The following is a 27,413-nucleotide window of genomic DNA, read 5'->3' on the forward strand; positions in this document are numbered from 1 at the left end:
ATGGAAAGACACTCTAATTGACTACTCTGATGTGATCTCTAAAGTAGTCTCACCCAAAATATTTCAAAATACGACATCCCAAAATAATTCATAAAAGATGAGCAAATATTCCTGAAAATCCTTGTAATAAGATCATTTATCTTTAAGCTGTAATTCAAATTATCATCTGCAGTAGTTTATGATTAATTACATTATTCTCTTAAAAGGAACTTGCAATCTAGTCAAAAGGTTTACTTGAACTTTTTAAATTTTTTTGCAGGTTATTAAAGGGATAATAACTTTTTTAGCCTACCCTCCTGCACCTCTAATCCTCAGAAGTCCAACTGAGAGTAAGCTAAGCAATGCAAAAAAGCCCCCTGTTTCTAACTCAATATTTAAGATAAATTCCCTTGTCATATTAATATATATTATAGAATATAAATCTTCAGTGACAATAATCTTCAGCTTTTGAGGCAAGATTAAATGAAGTTCATATTTGTTCTTCTAATTACATATTCCCAAAACATTTAGAGGTATAGACAAGTATGTATATAGGCTTTTGACATTTTTTTTTCCTTTAGATAATAAAATCCTGTCAGTTTTCATTGATATATATGTCAGTCTTCAACCTGTCATCTAAATACTCTTATGTTAGATTTATTTTAATCTCTGTTGATGATTAACTACATTATTTAGTTTTACCTATGATTTAAGAGCAAATATTGTTCTTTTTCCTAATGGATGAGAAATAAAAAAAAAAAAGAAGAAAGAAATTAAAAATCTTTCTAGGATGTTCACTTCCCCTATGTTCTGGAAAGTAGGAGAGTGGTTACGCTGCAAAATGTAACAAAAAATGGTCTTTCATTTTAAGCAAAATTTAAGTAGAGTAAATTGGTTACCAAACCATGTTACTGAGTGATACATAAAGAACAGAAGACCCTTGCACAAGAACATGCATGGGACTGGTGGAAGGAGGAGTTACAGATCTGGTAGCTTATAATGTTGACCTGCAGACCCATGGTCTTAGATGCAGAGCTGTCCTTTGACACAGAAATACAATTGGAGAATGCTTAAAACAAAAGTTTCTGAGAGGCTCGACTGTTCTGTTCTTCATTTCAGAAGAACCAGGAGACATAGAGGCATGACAGTTTACTAATTTTGAACTTTCCACTTCTTTAAGACTGGAAAACACCTAACAATTAATTTTCACATTACAGGTACATGTTTTTTCTGTTAGTTTATCTAATTCATGTTTAGTTTATGATAGAAGATATTTTTCGAAGGCAAAGGCTGTAAACTTGTGGGTTGTATTTTGTTGGACTTTTTTTTTTTTCTCTCAAAAAACATATCTTAGTTTAGAGTTTCATATGGGTATTAATTCCTTCCCAGATCCCATGAGCTGGCACCTTGTTGTTGTAAATCATGGTAAAGAAGCAACATCCCAGAAGACATTTTACAAGGGTAGTGTATCTGTTTGATGGTAGTGTGCAAGTGCAGAACCCTGAAGGTTAATAGATGCACTATGTTTCTCAGAGTCATTCCTGATGCCTCATCCACCATGTATCCAGCTGTTTATCTTGATACAATATTGGGGCTCTGTGCATTCAGGAGACTGAAAAATGTAATGGGTAGGATTACGATCCAAAGTGCACTGGTGAGTTTATGACATATTTGTATTCCAGGTTTTACATGAAATTGTGAAATTACTTCTGATCTACTTGTGTAGGTATGACAGGACTTTTAAAGAAGAAGGAATTGATTGTTCCTGCTGGGCATAGTTTCTTCACAATTTTTCATGCACTTCATTGGCTGCTAAGAGCCCAAAATATACATCAAAGGACATTTTCGGGAATTGAAATAAATCAGAGTCCTTCAGTCTCCTCTCTTTTCCCAGTCATTTATAATGAACAGTTAAAATTGGTAACTTTATTTCCAAGTGTCCCAGCTTCTCCAGCTAACAACACAGTTTCAAAATTAAATGTTGTGTTTGGTAGATCTTAGTTTGCCCAGACCACTTGGTTTTTCTTTAAGCAACAATCATATGGTGAGAATCTCTTCGCATCAAACTCTTCTCCCCCAGTTTGGACATCATAAAATCATTCATATTCTAATCTCTGCTTTTTCTGTTTGGGTCAACTGTTAATTTATTCTGTTAGTTACAGCACTTCTCATTAATCTGGAAAATTCTATGTTTATTTAGAATGCAGGATGAGTGAAGCTTCATTTGAAAAAAAAATCTAAATCTTTGCTTAAAGTGTAAATGCTGAATTTGCAAATAAATTATTAGATTGCACAAAGTGAAATGGAAGTTCATACTACAATACGAAAACTTGTTGTGTTGTGCTGCGGTTACCCTAATTTAAAGAAGACTATTGCAAAAATGGAATGTCTTTGAGTTATTTTAAAAAAGTTTTAGAGGAGATAAAAGTGCACTGGGGGAGACACTGGAAAGTTCAGGACAGGCAACAAAGAGAAGTAGGTAAAAGATTGAGCCTTAATTGAATATCATGGAAATAAAACCCCCAATTATTATTAAAAATGGAGATAGCAAAAAAAATAGAATAGATAAAGAGATTTTTTTTTTTTTTCTGTATCAAAAGACACAACCTTTGGAATTCACTGTTACAAGATATTAGAGTCCTATTGCTTACAAGGCTCATAAAACAAGACTTTTATACTGTACAGTTCTGTGACATCCTAGTTGATAGCAACCTAAGCAAAATACCGTATCAGAAGAAATTTCCACAGTGTTTACAAGGAAAAACTAAGGCACAGTAGCAAAAGAAAGGGACTGTTAAAATATATTTTCATAGTTCACACCTCAGGTCAGAAGAGGTGACATGAATGTTTACAATGAAGGAGTTCACTGTAACTGAGCTTTTTTTCCTATGATTACATTCAAATAGCCACTTTTTTAGGTAACCGGAGAGGGAAAATCCGTGTTTTGCCAAAGCCAGTTGGACTTTTGTCATTGGCTCTGGTGGGAGCAGACTTTCATGTTCATTGCTTTTACTGGAAGTTTTCATGAAAATTAAACCATAGTGATAATGAAAGACTAAAAAAAATAAAAAGAAAGGGATTCTTTTCTATTTTCCATATATTATTTAGTTATTAGACTTCAATTAGAATGTTTTGGTTTATCCATTTGACATGATTATGTACATATTAAATTTAGAAAAGGAGGAAAGTTTATTACATTTCAGTAAGATTGCCTGCTGCTTATAACTTTTTTTAAATTAAGATCAAACCTATCATATATGTAATCATGCCACATAGTACTCAGCTAGCCTCATTCAACCAAAAGTAGATAATATACTTATTTATCTTGCTAGACACCGGATGTTAAGCTTGAATGTTTTTTCCTTGCAGTTTAAATACTCTCCATCATGTTTCGTTCCAGTAAGCGACTGCTTTCTACATGAACTTTACATTGTTTTCCTAAAGAAGCAAAGGTCTTTCATAAACAGATATTTTTTACATGGGGGATGAAAGTATCAATCATATGTTTGTTCTTTTTTTTTTTTTTTAAATTAATCTTTTTAGTACAAGCACTCCAGATTTTAAAACAGTGTTTTTGAAGATAGCTTTTTATGGTGTTAATGGGTAAGGAAAATAACAATCAACTAGTATGTAAATTAGGCAGACTGAACAAGTGCATGAAATCAAACTACCTGGAACGAGGTCCCAAGTTTCAGGAGCATTGAGTAATCTATTTGATTACTCCAGCATATAAGTCATCTTTAATTTTACCTCTGATAAAGAAATAGCAAATCTATAGCAAGTTTAAAATAGTGAAAAATTAACTGAACTGATTTGGAAATTAAGGAAGCATTTTGTCAAGTGTCTTTGGAAGGTGGCAGAAAAAAGAAATTAATTTTCTTACAGAATTTTTTTACTTGTTTCTAGATAACAAATAATTTAAAAAGTTACAGTTTAAATGTCATAGATTTTCTCCTTTGATCTATTTACAGTAATATAAAACCCAGTTATTTTTAAAATTTTAAAAAGGATTTTCCACTTAAAGCTGCTTTAATAACATGAAGCCTTTAGGAGTCTTTTAAATGCAGGTAGGACAAGGCTTCATCTACAATTGCTGTCTAAGAGACCATATAAATTTGATTCTATGTTCTCAGTTTTTCCCAAATTAAACTTCTCCATCAGTTAGTGGGTTTGACTGCACATCCAGTGAAGTCATGGGTAAAGTCATTACCTTAAAAAAGCCCTTATTTTGTTAATTGCTTTTAGCTGTATTTGTTGAGTTCCTGCCAAGATACTGACATAGATCCCAGTCAAACAAAGAATTTAAGTCTGTGCTTAAGTCTAAGCACATAGTTTTATCTAATTAAAATTCTGGATGGATGTGGCAGGCTTCCAGCCTTCAGTCTTAATACAGTTGGAACACACAATTGGATCAGAAGGAATCATGCTTTCAATAACAAAAATATCAGTCCTGAGGGATGGAGGTTTGATGTTATCCTAGTAACAAAGAAACGGAAAGCTTTGACCACACCGTAAAAATATGTTTTACTCCTGCAAAGAAACTTTTCTGCAATATGAGGAAGTCCAGTCATGTATTCTGAAATCCTGTCTATATTGCACTCAGCGATCCTTCGACAACTTCAGTGAAACAAGAATACAATTCTTTTTTGAATAAGAATCTGTTACATAATGATTCTGGTGTAGGGCTATTACATACTACGGAATACATAAAATCCAAATTTTCACTAAGGTAGTATAAATGGGTGCCTATCATTCTCTCACATAAATACTTCTGAAGACCACAAAGAAGTTTCTCAGAAGCTTCTTTGTTTCTTAGGGATTTCCTTGTGTAGTTTTCTTTTTTCTTTCAGGGCATATGGATGTTTTTCACATTGAATTCTGATGAATTTATGGTTAAGTAAGAGATAATGCATATTCTGATCTTTTATAATCACCAATAAAAGTAGAAATAATATATGTCAGATGACCTAGGATTTAGGTTACCCCTACATTCTAGATCAGCTGTCCTTAACACACCATCTGAAATGAGAGTCTGTCATGAAAAAGGGTGCTGAATAGCAAAGCAGACTTCAAGACCTTCTCAGTTCTACTCTGCTCTGATACTGGTATCTGTGTAAGCCTGGATAATCCATCTGCATATTCAGCCCTTCCTGTAAAAAGTAAGAAGCCTAATTTATTCACAAGGGCTGGATTATAACATTGTTTTACAAAATACTATGTAAGAAGAACTGTCTGTTTTAAATTTAAGCACTTTAAAGTATTGTATATGCAAAACATTAAATAAGAGTTGAGCTGGCAGCCAGCACTGTTGTATGGATTTATCCTAAATTCCCATAAGTATGCCATAACTGGGTACATGTGTTTTATTTCTGTTATAAGAATTATTAGAAGAGGCTTTTGGTCAATAAACAGTAAAGTAGCAGTGTCATCCAGCAGACACCTTTAATGAAATTTTGCCTGGTGCTAGGCAGCAGGTAGAATTACTTACAATAAATATCTTACAACTTTCTCTCTCTCTGTCCTTTTAATGACACTCACCTAATAAAGATAACACCAAGTATTGAATGCTGTTTAGTAGAATAAATATCCTAGAAAGTGTTCACTGTAGAAAGTAAAAGCCTGATATAAACTTCAATGAACTAATGGGAAGAACCTGCTTAGAAGGCTGGATTGGCATTACAGTTCTAAGAGAGCATTGCCTTATTCTGCAATAGTAGAATTTTGGATCCTGAAGGTTGGGAAAACAGCCTCTCCTAAATGTAACTTAATTTTTAAAGGTTTTCTGAAGGTTCAATATAGATTTAAGATGAAGAATTTCAAGCCTACATGGACATAAATAAAATATATCTTTGAATGTTTGATCCAAGAATATTTTTTCTTATCAGCAGAAAAAAATTTACCATGATTCAAAGAAAATAAAATGACTGGTATGTCCAAACTAGTCTTCATTTAAATCATACTGTTTTATCACCACAAGTCAGAGTATTTACTGTATTTCTGTACCTCTTTTTTTCTTTTATATGAGATTATCTAACACTGATTAAGCAGCTTCATTTATAAATTCTGCTTGGAATCTAGTATTTAGAGGGAGGCTACCTTAAATGGCTGTAAATTTAATGTTTCACATTTCAAGCTCTTATTTTTCTTTTAAGCGTTCAAAATTGAATTATTTAAAAGAGCTGTTGATGCATAGCATCAAATTTAATTCTACCTAGTCAAGTACAAACAAACAAACTTAACACGGAAATAAAATAAGAACACTTACCAGCTAAGAAAAAAATGTAGGTGAAATGAAATAATGGCCAAAGATTTAAAGTCCCTCTCTGCAACTGGAAAGGAACAGAGAATCCCACAAGGTGTTGCCAATCTATAAATAAGCAATTAAATTCATTGGCTATAGCAGAAGAACTTTCATGTTTACATGTTCACCTGTGTGAATACAGGCTACACAGTTTGGCCTTGAGTGAATACTTCTGAATAAAGAATCCAATAACATAAAGCAGTATTGAGGTGCAAGCTAAAAAGAGCTAAACCTTGAACGAATTTCAGGGATTCTTTTTTCCAAAGAGTGTCTGTTTCATACTAGTTATGCCTTTAAAAAAAAAAAAAAAAGTTTTTGGTGATAATCATCATTATGGAAAGAAAACGTTTTTTCTATGAAGTATTATTTTTAATGGTTATTTTGAAATCCACCTCCTTCTTGCCCCATCCAATCTTTGACCTTGTCAGGTTTAATAGTTTTTAACTTTTATTCAGCTGTCATGTTCTTGCCTCTCATTTTCCTTGCTAAAAAAAATTACCATCTGTCTGAATCAACAATATTTTCATTCTTAAGGCATCTTCTCCCATAACATATGTCTTCAATTTCTAATGCGAATCAGAATACTTGAAGAATGTTGTCAACGATTATGCCACCAATCTGATTGAATAAGCCTTGACATTTTGCCAATTAAACTACACTTTAAAGAAAAATATAAATAGCACTTTCTTTATTGCAAAATTCAGTAAGGCTCACTAGGATAATGAAACATAGAATATCCTATATTTTTCGTGAGATTCATGGAATAACAGGAGATTCAATCTTGTGGTACACTTATTAAATTACTTTTGTAGTAATGGCTTTTTTAGAAATTAGATATATCTGTAGAGGGTTTTTTTTACATGTAATTGATCAAGTGAATTAAACCAATGAAACATACATTTGCATAACTCTGGAAGCATGTTGTAGTATAAAAAGTGTTCAGGCCATGGAATCTACATCAAATTATATTGTTGCCTACTTTTTGCACTCTAACTGCTGATTCTAAAGGATTCACAATCTTTTATTACCTTCACAGATGCATTAATTTGACATTTTTTTGGCACTAACAGAATTGCTAAAATATATTTTGCCATTAGAAAAAAAGAACTTTTAAGGACTTGAAAGGAAGTGGAAAAGAATAGAAAATTCAAATGTGGATGGAAAGACTCTTTAATGAGATTTACTTTTGAGAGTATGTTATAAGGAAAACTGGTTTCAGTTGGAAGAAATTAGGAGCCTTTGGAGCCCTCAGTATTACTGCCTATACACAGCATACTCCGCACTGGCTTTTTTTCATAGAACTTTGAATAGTTTAGTCCTGCAAGGTACTGTATGTCTTGTGTCCTCCATATTCAAGTGTTTTCAGTAAGGCTAGTTTAAAGTTTTCCATCAGAGTTATTCTGCAGTGTAAAATTATGTTTTGACCACACAGGTTTCTTCCTAAGAAAAAGCCTGCTTTATAAACTGTTTCTTTGGGTTTTTTTGTCCTTAAAAGCTAGGTGGTCCAACCTTCATAAATCCTAAATGTCAAGAAAAGATAGATTATGATTGCCTAAAATCTCTGTTTTTTGCAGTTTTCACATATAGTTACATCACATATAGACATCACATCATCTGGATATGCAACAGAATGCCAGATTCAATGTGCACACCTCAGCATGCAGAAAGAAGTGTAAAAGGACCTTACCCACACTAAAAGTCTGAATTTCTGTGTGTGAAGTGTTAATTGCTGACAAAGACTAATGCAATCTTCTCCATCCAGAGTGGGAAGGAAGAACTATTGCTCTAGGCAACTGATAATTTCTCTGCAAAACCTTCCTACCAGCTGAACAGCAGAACTGGGATAACTGACTTGATGAAGGTGTTTTTCTTCTTTAAACCCTAACTCTGTTTTCCTCCCAGTTTTTAAGCTGCTTTGGACTGCTCCATTACTTGTTCTCTGTATTTCCATAAGGAGTATGCGGAGCCTTTGGTTTAGCTTGTAAAAAGAGACCTATTTGGCTTCAGAAAGGGTAAATGTCATTGAATGTGCAGCAAAGATCCTATGTACATCCCCTGGGAAAGAACTTATATCTTGCAAAATATTTGCATATATATTTGCAGTGGGGAAGCCTTAAGTAGGGCCGTGGAAAAACAACACAGTTATTTTATATTGTTTGAGACAACAAATGGAGTTGTGTTACTGAGTCATAGTTCCTTTCATGAGACAGTGCAGTAGACCTGACCTGCCTATCACGCAAAGCTTCAATTTATCTCAAAGCTGTAATTTTCTTACATTACTTGAAGCCTTGTACAATGCCCTGAGCATTGCAGTGGCATAGTCTTTAATAACTGAAGGATGATTACAATACTTCTGCATATACACACAAAGACTTTCAATAAATGTAAACAGGTAAAACTGAAAAGAAAAAAGGAAAAAAAAAATCACAAATATACACAGAAAAAAGAAGTCAGGCTTAGTATAGAACAAAAGATGACAGAGAATATACTTTTATTTCCATCTGACAGGGACAAATTGGCCTTTGATTTCTGTAGCTGGGACACACAAAGTAAAAGCTTGTTTCCATGACCAGTGTAATGAGTATTTGTTAAGGTTTCACATTCTTTAAATCTGAATCTCATCTATTTTAAGATTGTACTGATTTTGGCACAACTATCAAGCAAGGACATATAATTTCAAAGAACATTTTTAAAACTCAACAGCAGTTTACGTGAGGAAACCTTTATTTCTTGTATCACTATTTACCCAAATTGAGGTTATCGCCAGTCTTTATTATGTTCCTTATTTCAGTTTAAGACAGATACTGAAAAAGAAAAAATAAAAGTACAGCAGATTATGATAAGATACTTTATCCCATGGTGAGAATAACAACCAAGATGAGACTTACGTAGAATGAAATTTGCATTCCAGTCAATGTTCATGTGTATAATCAAGTACTGTGTGCAGCTAAATGAGTCTGTTGTCTTGCTATAATGAATATCTACATCCATCCTAACAGTTAATGAGGAATAAATGACTTATTATCAGTGAATGGCAGTATCTAAATAGCTCTGCAACAAAAACAGAATATTAATATGTGTAGCTAAAATAGATCTTAAATGATAATGAACTCACTCAGACTATTAATTATTTTAAAAGCCTCTAGTAAGGTTTACTGCTTCTGGATGGAATTCGAGCTCAGCTGGTTCAAGTGCCCTAATATGTTTGCGGACAGAGTTAACAAATGACCCTTTAAAATTGTATCATCTCAGAACTGAAAGGAAAAGGGCTTTTATGAAATACAGGGGCTGCCATGAAAGATCAGACCATGGATGTCTCTAGTTCAGCATTTTATTCTCACCAGAAATTAGGCTTACTGACATCAGTGGAAGAAGCAAGAATTGTCTGTAGCTGATTGTGCATTAACCAACTCACTTCCTAATCATCAGCTGAGGGTGACCCTGTGCCCTGAGGCACAAAGGCTTATGCCTTTTACTTTCTTTTTAAAAAAAAATATTTTCTACTACAACAGAAAGATCTCTTTGCCACATGAATGTCAAATTCATTTCTGAATATTTCTAAGCTCTTGGTCTCAGTGATACCACATTCAAACAATGAAATTGCAACTATTGCAGAAATTTGGCTTCTTGTTCAAGTATTCCTAGCAGTGAGTAGACGAGATGACTGCTTATCTACATGGACTAACAAATTCTGGATGAAGAATTAGTTGTGGACTTTCATTTAATTCTTCCTAACTTTAAGCAAGTTCTCAGCTATTATTTACATCTAGGAAGCTATTCCCAGAGCTTTGCTTGATTCAGGAAAATTAAATATCTCAGGTAGCCTTAGTAAAATAGTAGAACACTAAGCAAGTTTTGATTTCACCATCTGGCACCACAAAGTTCACATAAAACTTTGCCTAGATTTCATAATCTCCAGGACACTGTTCTAGGCATATTTATTTTCAGATTCTTCCACTGAACACAGGAAATGAGCATGGAGAAAATGGTTTAAGAGGAATAATTTTGGGGTGGGAATCATTATTACAGATATTTTTAATGGATTTTCCCTTTTCCCTTAGATATTATGTGAGCATTATATATTAATATTGTTGTGTTTCTAGAATAAAAACAGGTTCCACTCTGATGCTGTAAGTGAAATTTCATACAATACAGCAACACAAGAAAAACATTAAACTTCACTGTAAATTCATATAAGTACAAGGGTGAACAAGTCTAAATGTAAATTGTTGTATAACAAACAGTACTCTTTGTAATCTGATCTAAACACACAATGTTATGTATCTATGCAGCTAATTAATGTGTATGTTTGAGTGTTATACTGGACTTGAAAGAATCAGTATTGAATTTCAGATAATGGATGCTGCCAAATCTAACTAGTTGCCATGAGAGATTTTCAGACCATTTCCAGAATAATTTTTTGTTATACTTCTTTTCCTGATTCAGAGAAACTCTCAAACAAAAGTAAGCGTAGAAAAGAATTAGAAATATATTGTTTCCCTCTATGTATTCCTACATGCTTTCATTTCACCTGAAATTCAATCTTCTTAATCCTATGTTGTTTTAAGATAGGCCTACTTACGGGTATTATTCAGATAAATCACAAAGACTGACCTGAAGCCTAAACCAAGGTCATATAAGTCTGTGTACGTTAACTACAGTTTTAGCTCAGCTCTGTGTTCAGTCTGGTGTCTGTTAGAGAAAAAAGCCTCTCTGTTACTGATTTTCTATGATCTCTTCAAAGATTCTGCCTTTCTGTAATACATTCTGGCAGTTAGGTTGACAAATACACTTTCACTTTTGCATATTTCCATTTTGCATTTTCTCCTTAACTGAGCTAAAACAAACTGGTATTTCTACTTCAGAGTACCTGATGACTTAAATACCATTAACAAACAAGTAAGGTGAATTAAAATGCATCCAGACACCTGGTGTCAAGATATTTGAGTAGTTTCTGTTACACACAATATCTCCTTATAGGTTGAAAGGAAATACCTGATGTGTAAAGCCAGTAATTTATTAGTGTAACTGAAATAGTAAGTGTCTAATCAAAGACTTATTATAAGTTTAGAACTTAATATTACAAAAATTAAAAATTAAATAAAAATGAATATATATATTCATGTATGTATTTATGCATATTAATTTATATACCCATATATTATATATCGTATATTATACACATTATTTATTTAATATAATATACTCATTTATTTATACACAGAAAAATCTTTAAAAAAAATAATGCAGTTAAAAATAATATACTACCGGACTAAGGGCTTTATTTCTCCAGATACTTTGCTCCAGGATATTCAGACACCAAATCTTTTCTAAGAAACATCAGCAACATATGCTTCATGTCTTCTTCCTTACATATTTTAAAGTTAGAAATTAAATCCAAATTACAGAGACAATTGACAAATGACTCGAGTTTATACAATAGATCAGTCAAAGACTAACCAACTTCTGATTCAGCAGAAACACCCAATTCAGTAAGAAAGCTATTTCCTTGGATATGTCACTGCTGCACTGACACTCGTACAAGGTTTTCCTTGAAATACCAAGGACTGAAGCATTTGTTAGAAAATGAGAATCCAAATATATTTCATGAGGAGATGGTGCACTCCCAAGATTTGAGGATTTTCTGAGAAGAATGCTTAAGCTGTTCAGAAAGTATTCTGCACCTAAGAAAATTTCACCTTAAATAAAACACCTATCAATGTGAGCACTTAATCAAAGTAAAAGAGTTTCTGTCTCCAGTAAAGAATTTGAATTGATCTCCAGACAGCATGTGGGAATAAAGAGAACAGGGGAACTGGAATAGTGGAAATCCCAATTTTCTACCGCATCTTATCCTAAATAAAAATGGTTTAAGATACCATTAAAAACATGTGGTAGAACATTTGAAATCAGGAAGCCACAGTTTGTTCAGCTGAATGCACCACACCCTGAATGCTTTCTGAAAATGATATGCTACTTTTTCATGAATAGCATGATGAAATTTCTTCAAACATACCAAAAAGGCTTCCCCTTTGGCCTGTGCAAAAAATATGAGAATTTTCAAGATCAAACAAGCAGTGGAAGCATTGCTGAGGGAAGGATAGGCAGTTTGGATGATACTAAGAAATAAAAAAAAAGGGTAGGTACTAGAATGGTGGGAGCAGCCCTTAATGTAGGAAGCATTGGTTATGCTGTAATAAATCAGATTCAAATTTTAGAATGTACTGGTTTGATGTTAGGAGTAAACAAACTGAAAACATTTGATATCAATGTTTTACAAATTTTCCACATCATAAATTGTCTTTACACTGACTGTATATTAGACTGAAAGGGTGTATTATCATGCTAGTAAGGGAAAACATCATGGTTAAAACAAACTTCAAGCTCAACAGTGCTTTGACTGTTAACCTGAAAGCAATTTTCAAGGGAAGTGTTAAAGTATATTACTTAAAAAGTGATTTAAGTGTAAAGATATGCTTTTATCTTCATTTAAGTAAGAGAAATAATATGCAGTGTTGATTTTGTTATATAAAGTGTTCAAGATGCTGTGTCCATCTGTTAGTTGTAGGTAAATTATACTACTGGAGTTTCCTGGATAAAGTCTTTGATATTGCTGAAACATTAGGGAGAAAACTCTTGGTACAATAATAGCTTTGTTCAATCATATCTTTGCTATGTAAGATTAATAAACTTATTTTATTTATGATTTATAGTAGCACCAGGGTATCTAACTTTCTTGCTTAAGTAAAGTTGTAGATCTCTTTTTTTTTATTTTTATGATGAAATCAATTTTAAAGTTTCATTTTAGTATCTGGTTGTCAGTTACTATCCATCAACTATTCTTTTCTACTTTATTCTAAAAAGGTTTTCCCTGGTACACTCTATTTCATAGCTTTTTTCAAAGAAATCATATGAAAAGTGTGAAAGCATTCAATGAGCCATACATGCCTACATAAATTTAAATATACTTTTTATCGCAGTTGCATATTTATTTTATGCAGTATGTCACTTGATTTGCAGTGAGTTGAAAATCTAAGTGTTGCTTTTCATATCAAGTCACACATTAAAAATATTATCTGGTTGCTAGAACTATTCTACTGTGATTGAAGCCATCCCCAGCCCCTTTAATTTTGCATGTTTCTGCTGTGGGCAGCTGTCCTCAGGTATACTGTGTAAATACAGAGCAATGGGTTTGACATCAATACAGTTATTCAACCTTTCTGTAGCAAACCAGAACCCACCATTAATTCATTTATGTTTCATTGATAGAGCACATCCATTTTCTAAATTGTTGCAGGGCTGTGCACTATCATTAAGATTGTCAAATGTTGTCTTGTATAAAACTTTGAAGTAATTAAGATCTTTTGTGAGCAAGAATCTTGGTGAGCTGGTATATATTTGTTCACAGAATTACAGTCAGTTCTGTGTTTTGCAGGCAGGTGGATGGTAACGTGGTGGTCAAATCCTCTCAACCATACTGAGGACAAAATACCTACCAATACATAGCATAAGCTCTACTGGATTATACTATGTAATTTTGAGTCTTTCATAATAGTCGTAGAGAGAACATCGACTTTACTGAAGGAGAAAGAAACATGAGGGACACATTACAGGGTGGGAACAGAGAAAACCTTAAAAAGGTTTTGCTTTTTAATGAAAGACAATGGAAGCTATACTCCAAAGGGTAAATTTTCTAAAGGACTTAACTGAAGTAGAAAATTAAACTAATGATTGCCAGTGAAGCAAACTTTGGAGGGAGTGAACTGCTTTCAAAAATTTGATTTCCATGTATTTGATAAAACGTTCCCATGTTAAAATTGTTGAACAATTTGACAAATGGCAAAAACTATCTGAAATAAAGTAAATAGACTGCTTCTGAAATCTGTAAGAAGCAAAATAATGCTAGCAATGTGCCCAGAGTCAGGATTCCAGCACAATCTTCTTTACTTCTTTCCTTGCATATCTTTCACTACATCACAAAAAGCAAGACAAAAAATGCTCATTCCAGAAACAATTTGACTCTGGTAAACTGGAAAACTATGAAAATCTGATGTTAAACAGGCATTCCAGAGGCCATTTTTTCTGAGATGTTTTTTCAAGAGACACCTAACTTGCAGCAAAATTAAATGAGAGCTACTTCCAAGTAGCTGTATCCTTATGTAAAAATATGGATACCTACTCCTTACAGCTGAGAAACTGACTTTCAAGTTCAGCGGCCCAAACCCAAGAATGCACAGCATTTGGGATCAAGCAGCTGATCAATCTGAAACAAAAGATCAGTTTTGCCTTATTTTTTAATGTGTGCAAATATAGTCTTGAACTCTTTCTTTGAAATGAAAATGAAAGCTTTTCATTTGGAGTTAAATATTTTGATTTTCAAATTTTCTTCTTTTCAGGACAATTTCACACAAAGTCAGGGTATCAGTTGTATTTTTTCATAAATAACTACTCAAAACACTTCCAAACACATTTTAACTTTTATTTAAACTAAGGCAGTTCATCATAAGTTGGTGGGGCCAGTCTACGTTTATAAAATCATATCATATTTATAAGTCAGCAAAGCATGTCCAAGAGGTTTTTTTAGCCTATTTCTGAACCAGAAAAAGTGTTAAATGCACCTGTGATGAGACCTCGAGTCAGCCAGAGCTTCTAGATAGGTCTAACATTGCTGTTTTGCTTAAACTGAACACAACAGCAGCCACATGAAAAGCTTACAGACTCTAAAGATAGGCTTTAATAAAAGACAGAATCAAAATTGAAGCTTTTTTTAAGTGGAGCAGCCCTGCTAAGGTGGGTGTTAAAAATGTAAGTAAAAAGGTTTCTTAAAGAAACCTCCCCAGTCCTTTCTGTCCTTACAGAACTGGCTCTCTCCTCCAGCCTGGCTTTCGGTTTAGAACTTAGAACTTGGTGCCTATGACAAGTATTTTTCTCACTACCACCTTCGAGTCCTGCCTACATGTCTGCTTCTTGCTTGCTACCAGAGGGATCATGGAAATTTTTGCTGCTCATTTGGGTTTCTAACTTTCTTAGTTTCTCCCATGCTGCTTATCTAGCAGCAGCCTTGTCCAGCTGACTATGGTCAGTTGCTCTCTGGGAAGGAATAACGTATTCCTGACAGTAACCGAGGCACAGCGTCAAGGGAATCATCTCACCCAGCCCCAGATTATTGGCAGAAAATAGCACAGGCTACTCAACAATGGACACTATTAATCGTATTTCATCACTATATGTGTACAAATATATCTATTGCAATGGAATTATTTTCTTAGAATTTATTGTTTTCAGAATTTAACCCAATGTTGTCTATACTCCAAAAGGAAGAAAATAAGTGATGGTTAAAGTAGTCATAGATGTTCAACTTGATCAGCTTCACAGATTTTCCATGACAGAATAATCTGAGTACGTAGTTAAACTTGGTTTGATAATTCCCTATTTACAATTTTACTCTTTACCCCATACTTCGTCAGACCATTGGGTCTACCTGCTACATGAAATGACCCGGTTCATTGTATGGGCAAATATATACATTAGCAAGTCTTCTGCTCAGTTACTAAATACTAATATAGTAAATATTGACATCTAATTTCACCAGTCATCAGAGCCATTATAAATGTATAACATATCCTCTAGTCATCTGCAAGTATCACCTCTACATTTCTGTTAACTGTTTTCATTAAAAAAACCCAAACACAAAACAAATCTCAGCAGTAAAGTCAGGTTTGTTATAAAAGTTAAGAGCTTTTTATAAGTACATCAATAATAAATAACCTAACATGTAAGACAGATACAAGTATTACCATTAGAATAGCTGTAATGGTGGTTGCTTATTTGTTTGTTGTTTGGCAAGAAATTATAGCTCTTTCTGATAAAAAATACATGACCAATTGACCTGGATGATTGCATTCCATGCTATAGATTATTCACAAACTGGCCAATTATGCAAATATGTAATCATTTGGGACTGAAAGTCATGTCTAAATAGAACATTTCAGTGAAGCCTGGGAAATGCATCTAATTCATCTGAAGGATATTTTGGAGGATGTTCCTTTTACGATCACATACTGCAGAGTGATTCTTCTTTCTTTCTGCTTTCACAGAAAAAATGTTTAGTTCTCACAACTGCAGGGAAAATTCTTAAATATTTCACAATTTTAAATTTTGGATATATAACTCAAAAACTATCAAAAAAAAGAAACTAAGTTTAAGATAGAAATATGTAATGGAATGTTGTGGTTTAACCCCAGCCAGCAACCAAACACCACGCAGCCGCTCACTCACTCCCCCCCACCCAGTGGGATGGGGGAGAAAATCGGGAAAAGAAGCAAAACCCGTGGGTTGAGATAAGAACGGCCCAATAGAACAGAAAAGAAGAAACCAACAATGGCAATGATAACACTAACAAAATGACAACAGTAATAATGAAAGGATTGGAATGTACAAATGATGCGCAGTGCAATTGCTCACCACCCACCGACCGACACCCAGCCAGTCCCCCGAGCAGCGATTCCCCGCCCCCACTTCCCAGTTCCTATACTAGATGGGACGTCCCATGGTATGGAATACACCGTTGGCCAGTTTGGGTCAGGTGCCCTGGCTGTGTCCTGTGCCAACTTCTTGTGCCCCTCCAGCTTTCTCGCTGGCTGGGCATGAGAAGCTGAAAAATCCTTGACATTAGTCTAAACACTACTGAGCAACAACTGAAAACATCAGTGTTATCAACATTCTTTGCATACTGAACTCAAAACATAGCACTGTACCAGCTACTAGGAAGACAGTTAACTCTATCCCAGCTGAAACCAGGGCATGGAAATACCCATAATTTTGGGGGTCTCAATCATGCAAATATACAGGATGTTAGTGTTGCCTATCTATCTTGTTTAACTATTAAAGAGGAACATAAATGGTAAAGAAATATCATACATGACATTTGCACAGAGAAGGTCAGTCAAAGTGCATCTGGCCACCAAGTCACATAAATTCTTTCTATGTATGGTCTGCTGGGATCAGATTTACAGATGATAGATATCTGTCTGCTCGTATCTTGTAATCAATCCCCTTCTTTTCATAAAATAAAACCCTGAAGAAATAAAAGATTTTTTTTTCAACTGTTTACAGAGACTGTACAAGAAGTTAAGAAATATGCCATTACTAGTAATTCATATCGTTTATTAGATATGGTAGAACGTAATTAACAGTTGCATTGTATGACTGTTGTTTTCCCCTTTTAATCACTTAGATATAGTCACATTACTTATTCCATAATATGGTGAAGTAGAATAGTAGAATTGCCTGATATAAATACTAAGCTGAGAACTAATTTAATCAGTATTGTAGTTAGTCTTTTTTCTTTACATAGTATCTTTTGCTGCACCTTGATTAGTTGGTAGTGTTACTGTAAATAAAGCAAATTAAAAGGATAAATGGTAATAGCAGTGTATACATATAAACAAAACAAAACAAGAAAAAACATCAGCTAATCTTAAATAGGACTGAAACTCTTATCTTTATCCAGTCAGGGCTAAAGGAACAGGATTCACAGTGTAAATCTGAACTTACCTTCGGTGTTATTGGAAAATTCATGTTCGTGCTGTGAACAAGTGTGTCCAATTTAATTTATTTTGGCTTCTTGTCTTTATAAACTCACTGAAGCTGTTTCTGTGAATGCCATCTCATTACTTTATGTTTCACTATAGACAATTTTGAGGTATTTTACATGAAAGATGCATTAAGAAAATAAATTGACTTGACTTTTGCATGTAAAAGTAGGGAAAAACTAACCTTTCAACTGTCCTGGATTTTTTTCCATTAAAATGTTAGCACAGTGGCTTTTCAATGTTCTGATGCTCCCCAGTATATGGTGTAAAGAAAAAACAGGAAAACAGTGTCAGATTATAGATAAAAAGTTCACATTTCTTGTGTTATGTTTGTTTTATAGCAGCTGCTTTTTACTTTATTTCTACCCACACTTTTCCAGATGGTGTTTATGCATGAAGTGTGCATTTAATGCACACTTGGTGCAAAGGATTGAATAATTAATATTAGTGACACATATTAAGATGGATGGAATGTTAATCAAACTTATATACGGTGCATTAGTTCTTTATAATTTTTCAAACTTAGCAGCTTTATTTCAAACAATATTTTAAACTTACTATGCTTCTGCTCTCATACTTCTGCTTAAACTCTCATGCTTCTGCTGTGTTTTTTGGATTTGGAGGATTTGCGGGGAGGAAGGGCATTGCCTTGTTTTGCAGAAGAACCAGTGACTACCTGGAGCTAATGGTTTTCAGCTGTGCCTTCTGCTTCAGTACCTTCCAGTTAATCATTAATCCTTAAGCAGTGACCTGAACCTTGATCATTATTGCTTAAAAAGTCACAAAGGATGTTAATGAAATCTAAAAAATATCTAGGTTATCCCCGGAGATCATGGCTCCTGGAATAGATAGAGAATAATGCTTGACAGTCTACAGTAATTCATATTTATGAATGAAAAAGAGTTAAGGAGTCTGCCTGCATGACTCCTAACAAGCAATGTCATCAAAATCCTGTGAGAAAATATTTATTTCTGTGATACCTGCTGATGTAAATATTATGAAAGAGGGAAAAGAACAGTTATAAGTGGTATCTGTGTATTAAAAACTTGTTAGGGAAGGGTACAGATGAACAAAGGTGAAACAGTCAAATTTGTCAAATTGGTGTCAGAAATAAAGGACTGTGCCAGTTTCTTTAGATATTTAATTTTGTCATCAGCACCACAGCATTGCTGAAATCCCCTTAGGCCAGTGACAGCTTTGTTTGCTCCCTGCTGCATGACATCTGCCCCTAAATTTTCAAAGCAATACACAGAAATTTAGCTTTGTTACTCCCACTACAGTCAAAAACTGCTGCAGCTCTGAAACCCAGTTTTTAAAAAAATGACCTAGAAACTATTGGGTGTCTTTTGCAACTGCTACACATCAGAATTAAGAACAGCTCATTACTAAACCAATAACTTTATCTGTGAAACACATATTGTGCATTATCATCTGTTATAAAGTACAATTGAGAGAGCAAACATTATGCCTGCTTCAGTTAGGGGTCCAGGCTCTGGCTCACAGGATAAAATGTTTACCTTGGACAACCATAACTGTTGCCATTGAGAAATGACCTCCAGAATAGCAGTATGGTGTATACATTATTTCATATACCACAGAATAGTCACCTCATGCAGCTTTACTCTGTGTCTGGTAAAAAGGTATTCGTTACTTCCGGGTTTCTGCTCTTTCTCAGCCCCACACAAAACAATTCTCTGTAGCCTATTTTAGTGTCAACAATTTTGACTTCAGCAAGTGGAGGATGGGAAAAAATACACATACATACATACACTTCTCCTTATACTGCAGACTTAATGATACATGAAGACAGGGACAGACAACAAGAAGTAAAGAGCTGCAAGTGGCTACAAACCATTCTGGAAGAATGGGAGGATCCTGGTGTTGACATGTACACATCAGTCTTTTCCTGGCTGGACAACTGAAACTAGTCCCTGAGACTGGTTCAGTAGTGTTTAAGTGCCAAAGGGTGCAGAAAGATCTGGATCTATTTGCTTAACTCCAGGCGCTTACTCAGGGTCTCCAGGTGATGAGTCTCACCACTCTGGGCTCCATCACTTCTTGTTAGGAAAAGAGCCATACCCAGGTCATGACTTGGGACAGCTCGGCACCTAAGAGCTGCTATTTAATTCCATTGAGGATAGATTCAATAAGCTGACTATTGCAAACTTCCTTGCCTTGGTAAGGTGGAATTAATCAGGGCACATCTTTAGATGTCTAAATACAATTGAAAACCCAATCTTCCTAACCTGGGCTACAGTCACCTTCTGTAAGTCATTGGTACATACTTATATCCACAATAAAATTAATGGGCTTTGAATGCCACAGATGGTCATTGCTATCAAACGCTACAGTTTAAAAATCACCAGAAGTATAAAACCAAAAGATAAGATTAGCTACTCTTAATATAATCATCTTTTGGAAGCCTTTTGCAGCAAGGTGTTTTTGAAAAATGACAATGTAGTGTCCTATGTTTTCCCTTGTTCTCCTTCTTCTGTCCAACCTCTTTTCTCCAGGGTGACTTGGTTCTCCCATGAAAGTTTTTGCAGATAGCACCACCACACTTGTATTTACCTTTGAAAAAAGAAGTGAAGGAAAAGGAAGGGAAGGGAATGATGAACTTTCAAGTAATTTGATTTTTATTCCAGAAGTTCATACTTCTGACTGTAAGTGAATAACATATTTTCAGATTAAGTTGCATTTTTGTCACTTCATGTTATGTTATTCTGGCCTGATGTGACATGATGTGATCAAAATAAACATGAATTAATCAGACATCTACATGTATCTTTTTTAATCTGACAGAGCTACTCTAATGCTATATTAAGAGCAAAGCTACAGAAGCACGAAAACCAAAGCCACTTGATAGATTTTTTAAAATTCTGAATCATTATTTTAAAGTTAAATAAACTGAGTTTAAAATATTCTTTTATCAAGTCAAAGCTGTTACTTGTTCATGCCTGTGCATATTTTCTCAGGAAAAGTAATGAGAAAATGGATTAATTGCATTCACTGTCACATAAATTTTGAAATCAGAAGAGGATTAACAGTAACATTTTCTGCTCTTAACATTTTATACTTGAAAGAAATAAAAGCAGGAGTTGTAGACTGAAATAAAGGCATTTGGTTCTTCTGCAATTAATACTTTAAAATGATAACTACATATTCATTCTTCCAAGAAGTATTCACATTAAATCACATAATAAACCAAGGATATATAATGGTAGGTTTAATACTATAAAAATGACACGGTTACCGAGAGAACTAGAGAATTATGTTTGTCCACTCAAATGCAGATTAATCAATACTAATCACATTTGTGCCTGCCTTTATGTTTCAGCAGTGAGAAGGTATCTGTGGAACATATTTTATTGCATGCTTTACACAAAGAAGGAAACAGGAAGCTATCTGACAGAGTGAAAGGGAGACAAACCACGGTCCAGGGACATTGCTTCCTCTGAACAGAATATGTTTGGCTTTAACTAACAGGGCAAGAGAGCATATGGCTTTCCCTTGCACTGCACTTCTCAGGATCAAGGAGTCTGGCCTATTGCAATTCAAATTAACATATTTCTTTGATTGAAGGTAAGATACTATACTGATCTTGTGGCTTTTCTTTTTTTTTTTCCTGAAACACTCCATGAGCTACATATATCTATCTCTTCCACCATAAACAAACACACACGTATGTATGTGTGCTTTTAATGTGCTTTTTATGTATGTGTGCTCTGTGCTTTTAAATAAGTGTAAGCACAGCAGTAATACATTTCACTATGCAGTCACTGAAAACAAATCAAAGAATGGCATTTACACACTATTTAAATAAATCACAACATTCCCTAGTCGGTGAGCAAAAAGTCTAAGTACAACATGGATCTTGAAACAGCCAATTTCCTTGGAAAAAAATGGGGACCCAATGACAATACAGAGAGGCTGCCACTTTTATAAATGAACTAGAATGAATATGGCTGGTTTAGATACAGGCTGCATCTGTGGAATAAGCTTCTTGCCATTCAGATATCTGTGGTTTCAGTACCTATGCTGGAGTCAATATCTCCAAAACTCCAAGCACTGAACCTAAGTCTTTTTTCGTTTCTCCCTAGAGTATTCATCCATAATTCTGCCAACTTGAACTGCATGTAGAAACAAGTCATTACAAATTGTGCTACAATTTAGCTCATATATGGGAAATATAGACACAAAAATAAAATGTTCTAATCAAAGCATTACATTCTGAGCTGGCAACAATTAGTTTGATTAGTTATTGTCCAACCTGTTGGCCGAAGAAGCCATCTGTAAATAAAGACAATTGGAAAAATATTGGAGATTCTGAACAGCTGTAATGCTAACTTGCTTTTGTGTTTCCTCACCATGTACTCCCAATGTGACACTGCACAATCTGCACAGTAACAGTGTAGTATGAATATGTAAATATGCCAAATATGCTTTAAGCTCCAGTCTGGCATGTTGATAAAACAGAAAGTTATTGCACGTTCTGAAACTGAACATTAAGCTCTCCACTTTTGCTAACATTAATCCAAACTACTCCATGTACTGCAGCTTGAAAGATGTTCAATTAAAACTCATTCTGCCTGGTATAAATTACTATTATTATGTTGTGAAAGGAAACCTGGAAATATCTGCTAACTTGTTATATGTGCACTGCCCTTACTCTCACCTCACCTCCCAGACAGTGATTTCAGAAAATTGCCTTTAGTCATTTAAAATTCTGTCATGAGCTGGTTTAAGAAAAACAATGAAGAGCTGAGTACATGCATAATTTTTTTGAGACTTTGTACTTTAGGCTACTGAATAATAACTGCTGGCAATAGCTGTATTTTGAACATTTATTGTTATTTCCAGGGTGGAAAAGCTTACTTACGCACACACACAGACATACATACATATTTTATTAGACTGATACTCATTGCTACAGTCCATTGATTTGTCTTAAACTATACTAAGAACAATCAAATACAAAGTGCCTTTCAGGTCTCAAGTCATAGAAAAATAATTCATTCATGTATTGCTTTGATGAGAAAAAAACAACTTATGCAATGTTGCAGTCATTCTCTCTCATTTTTTAATAATACTCATTAATTTGAACTGTGTAGATTAGCTATCCAAACATAAATTCTGTAATTCTCAGACAAGAAAGGACACATGTAAATATCTAAATTATAGTCTAATCACAAACAGAGCAGTTATTTGATTGCTAAAAATGTCATATTAATCATATGGAAAGTTTAACTTTTATATTAGCACAGTTAAGGCATATTTGAAAGCATTAATTTTGAAAAACTCTTGTAAATACTGACAAAACCCGGTGTCACTATATTTTATTTCCATAAAATTTATTCTAACCCCCCTGAACTTTCAAATTAGAAAGGTCCTTAAACACATGTCTAACAGATACATAGGTGATTCTACTAGCATCCGCTTGTACTTAATAGCAAGCATACACCAGCCAACCTTTTCTAAAATATGGCTGACTCCTGGGAGTTTTGCATAGCCCAAGACAGAACATTAGAAGGAACACAATTAAAAACTTGGCAGTATTTTCAATGCCATCACTCCCCAAACTCCCAGTGACAGCTATAAAATAAGGCAGATTTTGCAAAAGCATACTAGGACAGCAGAGTCCTTTATGCTCAATAAGTTCTTTCATATTTCTGAGTGGTATCTGACAGGGTCTGTGAGGCCTTCAGAGATGGCCAGCATCTTCCTCTGTTCCCCAGCGGTACTTGTGGCTTTCCCTGCATAGCTTGAGAAATACCTGCTAGGGAAAGCCTGAACAAAGGGGCTGTAGGCCCTAGAAACTTGGGTAAATGGCTAGTAAAGTGCTCATGTACTCATGGGGTTATTGAGACCTCAAGGGTGCTGCTGCAGGAGAGCTCTAGCTCAGGTCTCAGCCTGGTTTTGCTGTGAAACTCCTGATCATCTCTGCTTTGCCAGAAGATGCAACCTAGAATCACGGTTGATGCACTCAGCTTGCTAGTGGGAAGAGTTTCACTGAACCACACAATATCTGGTCCATAGTAAAGCCTCTCAAGACAGATAAATTGCAAGCATCAGCTCCTTAATGCCAACCATTGCACCCTACAGATCCACTCCTTTTGTGCCACTATACTTTCTCATTCGGGCATAGCGTAAAAGTTTTTAAGCATTTTAGGGCATTTAGAGTTGCAGGCAGGCATCTTGATAGTCATTTTAATATTAATTTGTGTGTGTCCTTATACGTAATCACTTTTAAAGAGATAAGCAATGCACTATAGCTATTCTGTAATCACTTTTCAACTTGGCACAAATTCTGTTACAGTTTGGTAGACTGATTTCAGACTAATTGAAATATGACTCACTTAAAACATGAAATTACCAAACTGCAAATTATGTAAATTATCATTTTAATGCAGAAGTTGATACATCTGGATTATAAATGAATGAACTTCCTGAATTTATTTCCCTAACTGACTTCTATCACCTTGATATGTTTAGTGCCACCCATACTAATCACAAAACTTACTCTGTCCAGAAAAGCTGACTGATACAAGTTCTCAAAAATTACAGCTCTAAAGAAAAAACCCCACACTTACCCAGTAGCCCTCTGCTTCTCCCCATCAGAGATAGTATTTCTCTTAATTTACATTTTAATTACTTCAAAGTCATTTAGCCATTTGCAAATATCATATTAGATGACTAAGAGAGAAAAGTAGGAGAAATTACATCAAATTTTACAAAATACCAAGCTAGCAGACAGAAGATCTAACTTTACAGATCTGGGCCTTTTTGTCAACTGGCATTATCCAGTTCACAAGATGTTTGGAACATTGAAGAACACCTCACTGCAATTATTTTCTTTACTTAGATAAATGTACTCATACATCACCTAACACTCAGACAGAGGAGCTAGGTCGTGAAAAATATTAATGGCTGGATCTTTTTTGAGTATGATTCAATCACAAAAGAGAAAAAGAAAACCACATAAGCAAAATCTTTCTTTGTAAAAACAAAAAAAAGTCATTAAGCCTTTCATCACCATGTAGCAATATTCTTTATACGTTGCCCTTTATTCCATTACTCAAGCTTCCCTTTTTTAATACAGGATTGTGTCCATTAATCTTAAACAATTAAAATAGTGTCAGACAAATATGCTTGGTGTATGCCAGATCCCTTCTAGCTTAATTACTGTGGGTAACATTTTGAAATATGTGTAAGTTGCTTAGGAACCATTTGAATCATGTCCTGGACTTTTAAGACTTTGGCAAATTTCATCCTTTTGTATAAACTCATTTCTGAAATGAAGGACTGAAAGTCTGGATTCTGTCATACAAAAAAATGCACTGGCATCACAAAGGACTGCATTAGGATCATCTGTTACTAGCAAAGGAGAATAGAATTGGAAATCAATAGACCAAACCAAATCCATAGAGAAGGAGGCCTAAATGAGGGATAAAATAATGACAAGATTCAAGTCCTTAATCTCTTTTGGTTCCTACAAAGAGAGATGCAAAGGAAAAGTAAAACATTGGAGATAACCAAAGTGGAAAGGAAAACTGTACCACTGTGACTACTACTCTCATCACCTCCTGCAACATCAGGATCTCATCTGGCAGCACTCGTCTGGCTCATGGCTGCACTGAGCAGACCCAGCCATAAGTGGGAACACAGCTGGTATCACCACCTCCAGTGGTGGATTCTACCTAGATGTGATACTTGTGTTTTGCTGCCTTTTCCTCAAGTTTGTTTCTAATTCTCTCCTTATTACATCCCCTTTTTTTCTTTCCTTTTTTTTTTGTATTCTTTAGTTTAATAAGTAGTTCTCAAAGTGTGCACAAATTTCTACCATGCGTATATACATGAAATTAAGCGAGATTTTTTCAGTGACTTAGCTAGCTGCTAAACTCCCTTCTCCTTATACTTAGTCAGCTGACCACATCCTTTGCATTATTTTGTATAGCATAGATAGTAATTGTAACATCTTGATTATGATGGAATTAAACAGACTGCTAAATAGGAAAACTCTGTCTCATCTGGGGCATTGGAGGCATTAGGCATCATTAAACTAGCACCTTGTGCATAGTGGAAGAGAGAGAAGTACTTGCCATTGTTACTAAGCACCAGATTCAGTAAAACAAACCCTATAGGGTTAGTAGAAAGTAGCTGTCAGAAAAATCTCACACCCTTGGCTTATTTGAAAAGGATGGCAAATACATGAGGGTTTGTTTATTGTATATTTACTTACATATAGTGTATAAATTTTATATTTGAATAGCGTCTGATTGGGTACTTTGGTTCAAGATATTGGAGCATGCAATACAGAACTGGAAGAGAAGAACTAACCAATATCCAATATGTAAAAAGTAGAACAAAACAAGGAAATGGTACTCATGAAGACTTTGTACCCAAACCTGAGAGCTTTCTGTAGTGAACTGCCATAGTAAGAATCTGCCCAGCTCATGTAGTTTAAACCAAATCACAAAGTGGTTCATTGATTTATTAATGGTGTTACTAATCAGCAATGAGTGAATTATATATCAGGATCAATATCAATAACGCAACAGATAAACCATGATACTAGCCACTCACAAAGTGTAATAAACAGCCCAAAGTTCTAATCCCTCTCCCCACTCACACAGAAGGTTATGGGCACAGCTCCCCAAATGCCCAGGTGAGTTACCAGTTCATCCCCCCACCTGTGAGTGCAAGTTCCCCGACTGCATACTCCTGTGGGAGATGTAGGTACTTTGGCTTCATGCGTACCCCTGCTGCTTCCTACAATCCACTAATCCACATACCCGTGAGAAAACACCTCCCAAGTGTTTTCAGCCCCCCCCACCATTAAGCCATTCCTTGTCCAGCCTTTCTTACTGAGATCCAGAAAGAATGCTGCACCATCTCTCTCTCACCTCACCCCCTGCTCCCAACCCAGTGCAAAACAACCATTTAGCCAGAGAGCGTGAAAGCTGAATGGCATCTGTATTAGGAATAGTTTGTTTCTAGCATCAGAGAAAAAAACCAGGGATGACAAAATATTTGTAACTCTTCTAGAAAAAGTCTTGGAAATACCTCTTCATATTTCTACACCAGTTTCAAGACCCACCCTGCATCTTGCTCACTCCCCTCTTCCATGGAATGGGGAGAAAACAGAAGGAAGAGAAGACTTGGGGATTGAGATAAAGATAGCTTAACAGGGAAAGCAAAAGCTGCACACACAAGCAAAGCAAAAAGAGCATTCACTCCAGATGTCCAGCTACTCCCTGGGAAGCAGGGCCTCGGCATGTGTAATGAACCGTTGCTTGGGAAGACAAATGCCATAACCATGAATGTTCCCCCTTCCTCCTCCTTTCCTTGAGCTTTTATTGCTGAGCACAACATCATACGAACTGGAATATGCCTTTGGTCAGCTGGGGTCAGCTGTCCCGGCTGCGTCCCCTCCCAACCACTTGCCCACCCCCAGCCTACTCTCTTGTGGCAGGGGGAAGAGAGAAGGCCTGACCTGTGCAAGAACTGTTCAGCAAGAGCCAAAACACTGCTGCGTTATC

This window comes from Harpia harpyja, chromosome 1 (genome assembly GCF_026419915.1).
Source record: "Harpia harpyja isolate bHarHar1 chromosome 1, bHarHar1 primary haplotype, whole genome shotgun sequence".
NCBI lineage: Eukaryota > Metazoa > Chordata > Aves > Accipitriformes > Accipitridae > Harpia > Harpia harpyja.